Consider the following 12,144-nt stretch of genomic DNA (forward strand, 5'->3'; position numbering starts at 1 on the left):
ATGTATGCTTACAGATATTGGTGATTACAATGCCATTTTCACTAATTTCATTTACCCAAAAATGCTTTCCTAAAATGTGAAAATATAACATATTGATTTTCCAAACTCTAGAGATACAAATGCACATAAAATGAGGACACCATTCTCAAGTCTTATTAAACTGCTGTAGTTTTAGACTTGTAAAAACAATTACACTTTTGATATACAGAAAGCCTAAAGTGTGCTGGGACTGTAAAGAGTGGGGAGAAAAACTAGATTCATCTGGGGAGTTAGAAAGGACCTCACAGAGAGGAGGACCTCAATATATAGATAAGAATTTGACAGATGATAAATTGAATTGAGAATATTTCACAAAGTAATTCTTATATGAAGATATTGAAGTTTTGGAATCCTACAGAATTTTGAGAAAGAGTAAAAAACATATTGAGCTTATTGCTTCTTCTAGATTATTATTACTACATATTTTTTTGAAAAATAGAAAACTTCACATTATGATTTGGTGTAACTTTTGATTTTATCTTTACTTATATCAGCCACATTAGAATATTGGCCGATATGTTATTAAAATTTTTAAGCATTTTTAATTGAAACATGGTTATTAAAAAAGTGTGTGGGATAGATCAACAATGTCATGTGTACAAAAAGGTATCTACTGGAATGGTTTTCTGTGAACTAAACTTATTCAAGGCCCCAGTTGAGATGTAAGTTATGTGTTGCAACCATAGAAAGGAACCTACATATTTCATTACTGGCTCTGTGACTGAGAAACTTACTAGTCCCTATATCCAAAACATTCTGAATCATGCTGCTGAGAGAATTTAACAATTTGAGTGTAAAGTTTAATTTAAAAGAAGGATGAAACCTAAAATGATTATATTAAGACACTTTCTAAAACACTATTAGAACTGTATGCAGTAGTTATGAAACTGTAAAACTCTAGGGATTCTTGTCCAAATGGAAATTAAGGGCATGTGTAATTTGAAAATGTTCCCCAAGCAGTGTTAATGATCTTTCCCCTATTATATTTACCCTGAATCCATTGAGATTTCCTGGCCCAATCTAAATGAAAAACACACATACATGTATATGAAAATATTTGGGGGAGCTACAGGTATTGAAACACTTTCCAAGTTTTGACTTTTTTTTTTTTTTTTAATAAAGGCATGTGATGTTAAGAGAGAGGAAAACTAAATAGATAATGAGAAAGTTAGGAAACCAAAATTATATACATACGAAAGAAGATTATTGAAGGGAGTCCAAGAGAAGGAAGAAGAAACATCAAAAGCTCCAACAGGAAAGCCAGAGTGAGAGGAAAATCTGTTTCTCTGTCACAGCCACAGTTGTATTTATCCTCCTACCACTGCTTGTAATATTTATCTTTTTCATTGTTCTATTATCATTTTATTCTTAAAATTAGTTTTTAATCTCAATTTTATACATTTTTTTTTTGTTTTTCACATATTTGTGTGTACAGTGTGATGTTCTAGTATATATACGCAATGTGTAATAATCAAATTAAAGTAATTGGTATATCCATCCATCAAATGAGACATTTACCATTTCTTTGTGGTGAAAATATTCAACATCTTTCTTTTTCCTATTTTGAAATACATGATATATTATTGTTAACTATCGTATGAGGTTTAAAATAAAAAACAACTCTCTTATTCTTCACTGATTCCCCAGACTTGATTTCTGAGTTACAGAAGACTTAAGTTTATACTATTTTTCTTAAAAATAATATGCTTTTTCTTCTATGTCTTGGTTTTATACCCTATTTACTTCCTCCATATATTGGTAACTCTATTATTAGTTTTTTAAGATCTACAGATTTCCTGAGATGAAATAGGGAAGTCTACGTGTCTTTCAACCTTTCCTCACACACCAATATCTCTTCCATCTTGGACAATCTAATAATATAGATTAATAGGTAGCATTTTTTTCAAGTATTAATGACAGCTACATGGATGTTGTTCAAGCTAAGGCATGTTGTATACGTTGGTTTTATTTCCTCTTTTTGTCTTGCTTGCCCAATTTTCATCATATGTATTGATAACTAGTCTTCCAACACTATGGAAAAGTAAACCTTCTATAGTTCATCCTCCAGGAGCCATTCAAAATGTTGACTCCTTTTAGGACTTCTTTTTCTCTAAGCTTGGCTGTAATACTATAATCTTCCTTTCTCATTATCGCTAGGATTTTTTCATCTTTCTTTGTTGGATAAGTTTCCTTGCTTACCTTATTCCTTATACATGGGCATGGTATCCTCCATCTCCAGGAGAAAGATTGTATAGGAGACAGCTTCGAGACCTTGTGCGGCAGATAGCATCTCTAGTCCACTTCCCACCTGAATGCTAATTTAACCGGCATAGAATTTTAGATGGAAAATTCCTCTGACTTTACAAGGTATTTCTCAAATGACTTCTACCTTCCAATCCTGATATTATTAAAAATACAGTGCCATTGGCATTCTTGATTTTTTTTATATGTAACATTTAAGCATTCTTTCTGAAGGTTAAGATTGTATTTTTTTAGATATTCTTAGAGTTTTAAAATTTCATACTGATATATCTTGTTGGGGGCTTTTTAAACTTCTTTGTTCCAAGTAATCAGTAAGCCTTTTCAGTCTAGACATTCAAATTTTTCTATTCTGGTAAAATTTCTTGACCAATTTCCTTCATAAGAAAAGACATTCTTCATTTTTGCAACCCCTATTACTCAGAAGAATGACTATTTGACTTCCTAGACTAATCTTCAAATTTTTTCCCCTTTTATTTGTTATTTTTCTATTTTTTTTCTTTCTGTGATGCCTCTTAGGTTTTCTCTTCAAAATTTTATATATAATTTAAATATCTCTCAATAGATCAATTTGTATCTACAATGATACTTCGAAAAGTTTGTGGAAAAATAGAATTAAAAGATAATATGAATATCTCCATGAACTTTTTGAAGTACCCTCATATATCTATATCTTGTACATCTATATCTGTCTATATATATATGTATTTATCTATCTATCATCTATCTGTGTCTATGAAGAGAGAGAGAAAGAGAGATCTAGGATTTAGCATAAGGTATTTTGTGTTTTCTCCTCTCTGTCTCTCATCTAAATCTTTGTGGACATATGCCTTGTGACATTTTAATGAAATTTTAAGGAAGATTGGATGCAAATACACACATTCAATCTACTGTGCTTAAACAAAATCCACTCCCATATTTGATATTTCCTAATATACTTCTTCATATTCCCAGCCCTTTTTTTCTCTGTCTGAATGTCTTATTTGTCCCTTTTTACCATTTCATTTGTTTATTTTTCAATAACATACTAATCAGCAATATACAAAATATTTCGTGAGACTCCTACTTAAGACCTTTGAATACACCTTCATTCTACTTGTCTTGCAATGTTTTCTTCCCTTCTCATCTTTACTGACTTTTTTTCCCACTGTGACATATGTTATACATACAGATGTTAAAATAAATATGTTCAATTTAAACTAAAATAGTTGAATAAATACCCGTACCCTCTATTTGCAAGTATCTTAGAAGCCCACTGTGCCGCCCCCCAAAATATCCCATTCTCTCCTCCCCCCGGAAGTTACCCTGTCCTAAATTATGCATCTACCAATCCTTGGCTAAAAACAAAACATTTTGTTCAACCTGTTTTTTGTATGAATGAAATCACAATGAATGCATTCTTTGGTGACTTGATCCATTCATTCAGTATAATGTTTTCAAAGTTTAATCATGTTGTTGCATTTAGCTAAATCTCTTTCATTTTTTGCTGTTGAAAGCATTGTATTGTATGTACATACCACAATTTATTAATTCATTCTATAATTGGTGGATACTGTATTTCTAGATTTTGCTATTATGAAAAACATAGCTATAAGCATTTCTTTTTGTGTTTCTTGGTGTATATATTTAAGAATCCTGATAAAGTGTAAACAAAATAGTTTATGTTCTAAAATATATAATAAGAAAAGTGGGATAAAGGAATATGCAAAGGTCTTGAGTGAGAGTCTCACAAGATACATATAGAGTATGTGAATGCTCTTTTCACATTCAGAGAAATGACTGAATGATAAGAGTATATGAATTTTCAATTTGATAGGTAATTATAAACTTTTACCAAAGTGGTCGTAGCAATTTGCATTCTCATCAGTTGTATAAAGCATTATACTGACCAACCATTTCCAGAAAATTTGAAATTAGTAGAATTATATTGACTGTGTTGATCTTTAGGGTCTCAGATTTTTGCAATCTTCCTGTAAAACTCATAAATTTTAGACGGAAGGAAGGGAGGTCTAGCCTTTATCTATTTCCACTCCAGATATTGTTGGGTTCAGCAGATCCTTCCTAATGAAAACCAACCCTTTGTGTGCTCACTTGCCAGGCTTTCTGATTTTGCTTCTATTTTTTATATGTGCTGAAATTAAAGAAGTTTTTCTTAGTTATTTATTTGGCATATAGTTTTTCGCTCTAGACAGTCTTTCAAAATATCTAGTCTACTATATTGCAAAAGGTAGAAGTTTCCTGTTTTGTGTTTTAAATAGAATCAAGGAACAAAACAAATGATTCTGAGAGAAGAAACTACAGAAATTGAATAGTTCTAAATTTATCTCCATTTTTATTGGTTGCTGTTTCACCCAGCCTTACAGAAACACTAACAAAACAGCAAAAGAAATTTGTCAAATTTTGAATACTCACTTCCTTATGCTCTCAGTTCCTCATTTTCTCTATGGATGAAAATAGTAATAGCATTAAACTTGTGAAAATTTTTAAAAGTGCCTGGTATTTATTTTCTAACATTATTGAATCCATCAAATGCATATAAATTAAAATATATGGTACCATAATACCATAAATTTCTAAAAGCAATCATTCTCAAAAAACTCTGGTTCTTAATTTCTCACTCTCAGGATCTCTCATGAACACACACACACACACACACACACATAGTAGGAATGCTTTGGAATTCATGGAAAAAGAAGCTGAATTTCACAAATAAATTTCAAAAATGGTTTAAAACAACAGAAAAAATATGTGCCAGTGTTGGAATATGTTTAAATACTAGAAGAAATTCCTGCAGAGGTTGAAAGGACATGTCCCTCAGAATCACAAAATAAGAGACTGCTTGTGAAATATATAAGCTCAGATGCAGACAAGCATTGGATTTAAAAAGAAATAAGTTAACATCTTTAAAAGATCCTCTTAATGGAAGTCTGCCTACTAAATCTTATAAATTTATTCTTAATTCTACCCTTGCTGTTTGAATGCTTGCTTTAATATATCTGGTCCAATTCATCATTCAAAAGCCTATTGAGTGCCTACTATGTGCCCAGCATGAGAGCAGCAAAATCAGGTACCTCTGACATTTTGAATGGTTTATCTCATTTTCTGTCACTTGTTTTTCAGGCTCCCAAGGGAGAGAAAACCTCGAAGTAGCAGTCTCTGTCCTCTCAAGGAAATCTTAATGAGAACTAACAGTTCAGATTGACAACCTAAAATCAGACCTGATTTTACTGCATTTCTTTTAGACTGAGCATTGGATTTTTTTCTTTAGGCTGCTTTACCATCAATCATTTCATTTTTACCTTTTTTACATGAAAAAAAATTAATGAAAGCTTTGATTTTCTCTGATAAATGATTTCAGACCCAGACCTCAATTAACAGTACAAACAATTTCTTGCCTTTCAAATTAAAATGCAAACTTAAAAATCTTCACCTTTCAAATACCAATAGGGAAAGTATAAAATGATTTGCAGAATTTTATTTATAATTGTTATTTCAGTTTTTATTCTTCCATTTTTCAGACTTAACCTTAAAATTTATAAAGCTGGTTTTTGTAGTATTTTTGTCCCAATTTGTCTTGTCTTCTACTAAATGCTTCCTTTTTATCTATTTGTGTTGCTGCAATGCTAGGTTATTTCTCTTCATTTTGTATGATTAGGGCTCATTTAATACTTATTTCCCTGCCCATACAGTTTTGACAATTAAACTAGGATTCAGATCAGGGATTACAATTGAAAAACACCAAATAAAAGTCTCTTTACTTGAGTTGGGCCCAAAGCTGATCTCCAGGACTAAGTCCTGCAGGTACATTTCTGATATAGTACAGAGTTCCAGTCATCCACCAACTATACTTTCTTGGCAGGGGCAGATCTAGGTTTTGTCATACCTGAAACCGGTACAATTTGGGGGCCTTTTAACAGAAAAAGAGAGAAGGAAAGATATGTTACTTATGCAGTTATTTTTGTATTAAATACAAAAGACTGTAATAAGGAATCAGGCTAATTTGAGACACTAAAGTTTAAGCTTTATTTCATTTACAACAAATCTGCCTCTGCTGATGAAATTTGTAATGAGTATAATTTTAAATAAAATATAGTGTCTATGTGCTTAGCATTGCCTCCTATATTCCACTGATTGAAGCTATCTCAAGACTAAAATACATGATGTGCTGAGACTTCTTAAAAGTGATCTAAAACCACAGATTTTGGTGAACACAGACATCGTATTAAAAGCACAGGTGATGAGGTAGAAGAAACTAGGCCAGAAATTGAAAGCAGGGTTATAATGGGGACAGGAGATAGTGCAATATGATGTGCAGAAAGACAAAACACTTCATGTAAATGATGGTGTTTTTATGTAAAATTTATATGTAAGTAATTTCAGGAAATACTTAATAATAAAAAATAGCATTTATATAAGGGACACAAGAACTCCCATGTGCAAAACTAGTAGCCAAACCACTATTATTTTTACATGCATTTTACATTACAAAGTATGTAAAATGGCTTAGATTTAATGAGAAATCATTTAATTTATAATCAAATGAATATCTTAAGGGAAAGCTAAAGAACATTTTTCTTTGGTCTTTTTTCCTGGCCTATATTTGACCTGCTGCCTTTTTTTTTTTTAATTCAAATGTCACTTTTTTTCACCCTTAGAAATGACAGATTCATCTTTTAATGACTTAATCCATGGGTTAGTAATTCTACATAGAAGCATAAGGCCATGACGACAGAATAAATCATAAAATACGAGGTTTGTAAAATAAGAAATGATTGGTATTATAAAAGTTATTCAGAAAAGTGTGAGTATATCTCCAGGGCAAATAATTCTGTAGCATGTCATGCAGTGAAGTGAAGGAACAATATTATAAATGTGATAATGCTTCTTCAGATAGCATTTACTTGTTTGTAAACTGACTTGAACATATTATCATTAGAAAAGCATTTTAAACTATATAAGAACAAGGCTTGGGAATAGAATGGTTGAGAATCTTAAAGTATCAAGCCAAAATAATAAATAATTATGTATTTTTATGAAAGTTTTTTAACAATAGTAATGCCTAAAGCAAAAATAGAAGAGGGATTAAGGCAATAAATGTACCATATGTTTGACACCTAGAGACCATAAGCACCGAATTGGGAAAGAAAGGCACACTAATCTGGTACAACAAATAAATTATTTGTTGTACGTAATAGAATGGTGTAACATTTATTGATGATTGAAATTAATAAGAAAAAGTAAATGAAATAAAATACTGTATTTAAACAATTAAAATTGATACATAAAACTAAATCACTGGAAAGCTAATAAAAATTTAGCAATATGAACTTATGCAAAAGTATTAATTTTATTTACCTTTTGTCAGTTTTGTATGATTATAGGTCCAGTGGCTTACTTAGAATGACTATCATAAAAGCATATATTATACATAAATACAAGCATATAAATATTAAAGTAGAACTACAATTAGTAGTTTATGATGTGAATACTGTGGGACTATTTGCCCATCAGTCAGTGAAATATTTCGTCTACCTGTGATTTTGAATCTTATATTAGATCAACAAAAAAGGAGATGGAAAAAAGAGTCTTATTAAATATCTTAAATTATCATGCTAACATAAAATACAAATATCATATCAGAATTTATCTCAATAGAAATTTTATAAATGTCCAGATCATTCCAATAGTTATATTTCTTTAAGGTATGCTTTGAAAAGCATACTTTCCTCGTTAAAATTTAAATACAACATAACTATAATCTTTTGAATAGTACTTGTTTAGCAGCAATCTAGTTTGGGATAGGAAACATGGAAGAGTGGGCTAACACTGAATTTAACCAACACTTTATTCTCAATTATATTACAAGTGGGTTCCCAGGAAAGGAATTTACTTGGAAGCCTTATGCTTCTTTTCTACAACATGTAAATGGTCTACATGGCCTTAGATGTCTTTTTTATGATTAAAATTTTATAATTTGATATAATGGGTATATAACTATTGTGGCAAAGCAAAAACATAAATAGCAACAGGAGTCAGAAGAATACCAAAGATTTAGTAGAATGTTACATGTATAGTAAAAAATGCCTTAAAATATCAGAGATAATATTCCAAATATATTGTAGGTGATATAAAATTCTTGGGACACAGCATGTTTAAGCTTTTACTCTTTGATCAAATACTCTATAAAGGAATAAACGGAAAGAGGCAAGTTCTTTAAATTACCTTGCAAAAATAACAAATGAAAAAGAAAAAAATAGAATATGAGTTGGGTAAGAGTTTACATTTTAAGTGTTATTCTCCCTTGGAAGCAGAATAAGTGCTATAAGATCGTTTTTAGGCAGGTCCCTTTCTCTCTCCCTCTGCGCGCGCGCGCACACACGCACGCACAAATGAAGAGCTATTGCTAAAATCATCTTCTTTCTTAGTGACAACTTATTCTCAGTTGGATTTATTTGCATTTTGACATGTGCCAATCAGTTCTCACTTTCAAACAAACAACAAAAAAAGTGATGCCTTCTTCCCCTAGTGATAATTCAGGTTGTAGATATGACTTAATTTCTTACCCAAGTAACCTATGATGATAATCTGTAATGATGCAAACCCTGTAAATTTCTTAAAGATTATGTAAGCAACAAGGCCAACCATCTTACACAAACTAAACGATACACACACACACACACACACACACACACACACACACACACACACACACAAAGTAACTATAAATTTTAGCATTTACTGTTTCAAAGTTTATTATGAAATTTCCTATTTGCCTTAAAGATTGGAGGAGGAATTCCAAATTGGGGTGTTTGAAAAATATTTTTATCCTAACCTTTGTAAAATAATTACTAAAAATAACAAATTGTCAAAAATATTACTGAAAGAGATATCTCTGAAGGGGTTGTTTCACATTCGGTGGGAAAATGGTAAAACTTCAGAGGTACTGAACTCCAGGAAGATGATTAATTCAGGACACAGAAAACAAAGGTGTTCATATTTCTGCCCCCATAGGACATAATTTTATATTAGAGACCTAATGAAGAGAGTAATCCTTTGTACTAAGTGGGAACAGATCGTGATGGCTTCCATTACCATAGTGGGAGAGGAAAAGAAAAGGTAAAGAAACAAAAAGCAAGAGTGGAGCAATTTTTGTTAGACCTCGAAAATTCAGAATACATTTACAGTGGAGATATACAGGTCTATACCTAGAAAAAGTGAAAATATTTGTCAATATTTTGAAAATGTAATAGGAGGCTGCAAATCTCTGCAGAAATACTAATGGTAGAGATTTAATACTAGTGATATTAAGCTTTGAGCACTTGAAAAAAGAAAACAGAGCTTGAGAAATTCTCACAAATAACAATAATAAAATGATACCAGGGCAAGGAACCATCTGTGTGCATAAGTGACAAAGAATATCAGAAAATCAGAAAAGATTAGCAGAGAGGAGAAGCACTTAGGATGAATCCAAAAATAAATCATTACTTTGTCCTTCCCTGTTGTTGACTTTTGTAGTACTTGAGGGAGTGGGGAATCAGAAATCATTACTACACTGATTGCTTATCAGATTGAGTTGTTGATTATTACTAGTTTCAGTGAGTTTTAGACTAGAATGTATGAAGTTCTCTTTTCATAGTAAGTTCACCATTATAATCAACTCTCTCTATTGTTGTGAGAAAGAGAAGAGGAACCCCTGACAGCTGAGAGCTGGTCTGGAACTATCAGCTTCTAGGGCTTCATTTTGCTCACTCTGTCCTGGCACTTGCAGCTAGACCATGGTGTGCACCTGTTGAACATAAACCATTTCAGAGAACACCAACATCAGACAAGCCCACTCTGACTGTGATAGATCAAAATATCAGTAAGACCACTCTGTAATCATACTTGAGCACAAACAAAATCAAGAACGTTCTCTAAACCACAAATATGCCAAATAGCTTTCTGTCCTAGCTATCATGAATGACTGCTGCTTCTCGACCATCTTTTCTTTAGCTGAGTTCCATTCTTCCTTATTTGTACACAAAAATTATTTAGATACTTAATTATATACTTACTGCTTCCTTCTGACCAGGTCCAACCCATAGCAAAGCCTCTCTTCCTTGACCCAATCTTAAATCACTTAAAACATGCTCAAATCTTTCTAACACCCTCATTCCTATAGATCTCATTCACCCTCATTCACCTCAATGTGAGGTCTTCATCATTGTAGGATTTAATAAACAAACTTTCACTACAGAAGTTGGTATTCCTAGTAGTCTTTGGCTAGAGGTCATCAATATGCATGAAAAATCATTAAAATGTTCCCCTCCTCCCTCCAAAGTTACCGATAGTTTTCTAGACTGGGAATATTTCGCATGTGTATTGGAGTTACGATTCTGGGTTTTTTTTTAAGAATGGTTTATTTACTTTTATAAACGATATTGAAGAGCACCCCAAAAAGTAGATTTCTAAGCCCGTTTGTTTTAATTTTGCAGCTGGAAAGTGATTATTTGCAGAAAGCCCCTGAGAGTTGGTTTAGTGGTCAGATCAGTTGTTTGCATCTTCACCTTCTGTAACCCTGCCCCCTGCCTGCTTCTGAGAAGTTGCCCACCCAAGAACCTAGTTTGTGAAAATGGCTCACATCCTGCCTCTGTGTAGCTGCCTGCTAAAGACTCTGGTTGGTGGTCACTGTAACCACTCTGTCTGCTTCTGTTCACCTGCTTGCCTTGGTTTTTGTAACTCTGCTTGGATACAGGCAGGGCCAGTAAAAAGCTTGCATGCCTCCTCAAATAAAGGTATATAACCACAGTTCTCCCTGCACTCAGGGTCCCAGGATCTCAGGACATGAGTACAGCTGGGTCCTGCTAGTGTCCCTGTCCCACTAGTGAAATAAACTTCCTTACTCTCCATCTCTCCGAGTGACTGGGATTGTTTTCTCCCTGAGTTCTTTCCATAACATTATATCTATGTAGTTATCAACATGTGTTACTTAATGGTTAATAGACCTGAACTATGGTGTTGATATGCAGATGTGCAACTTATTGATCACCTGCAATCCTCATAAATTAATATATACTCTTCTAAATAAAGCTTTACTCTGTTTACTTCAAATAGATAATAATCACTATTCCTTTTATAAAAGGCTCTGAAAGAAAATTGACGATTTTGAAAAGAAAATAAAATGTCAGGATGTTCTGATGCAGTGCATTTCTTTTACACAAAAATGGCTCAAAAGTACACATTGAGAGAGCCTGTGTGTGATTCCCACCCTTGTGTTTTAATGAGGAATTATCTTTGGTAATCTGTTTTAAAAGTCCATGCAGAGGGCTGGCTGGTTGGCTCAGTTGGTTAGAGTGTGGTGTTATAACACCAAGGGGAAGGGTTTGAATCCCTGTACTGGCCACCTGCCAAAAAAAGTCCATTCTGAGACACTGTGACTTGTCTTTTTCCTCTCCATTGTCAGTTTATTTTGTATTTCTTATTTTATTTGTAATTACATATTTGTACAAGCTCAGAGTAGAAGTGAAGCATAGCAGAGACGCAACATGGCTTCACAGTTAAGGGCAAACAACCTGGAGCAAGATAGCTTCAGTTCTGAATCACAGGTATACCATGTACAATAAATGTAACCTCGTCAAAGTTACTTTTTATCTCTGTGCCTTAATATCCTTCTAATATGAAGATAATTATACTACCTATCTTTATAATTTCTTTGAAAATTACATGGATTAATATGTTTGTAAAGCCGTGGAACAATACTAGCATATAGCAGACACTGAATTAATCTTGTTAAATCTTTATAGAAAACTTATGTTCCCTTTGCCCATCATCACCAATCACAACATGCATAGAATTATATATTTATTG

This window comes from Cynocephalus volans, chromosome 5 (assembly GCF_027409185.1).
Source record: "Cynocephalus volans isolate mCynVol1 chromosome 5, mCynVol1.pri, whole genome shotgun sequence".
Taxonomy (NCBI): Eukaryota; Metazoa; Chordata; class Mammalia; order Dermoptera; family Cynocephalidae; genus Cynocephalus; species Cynocephalus volans.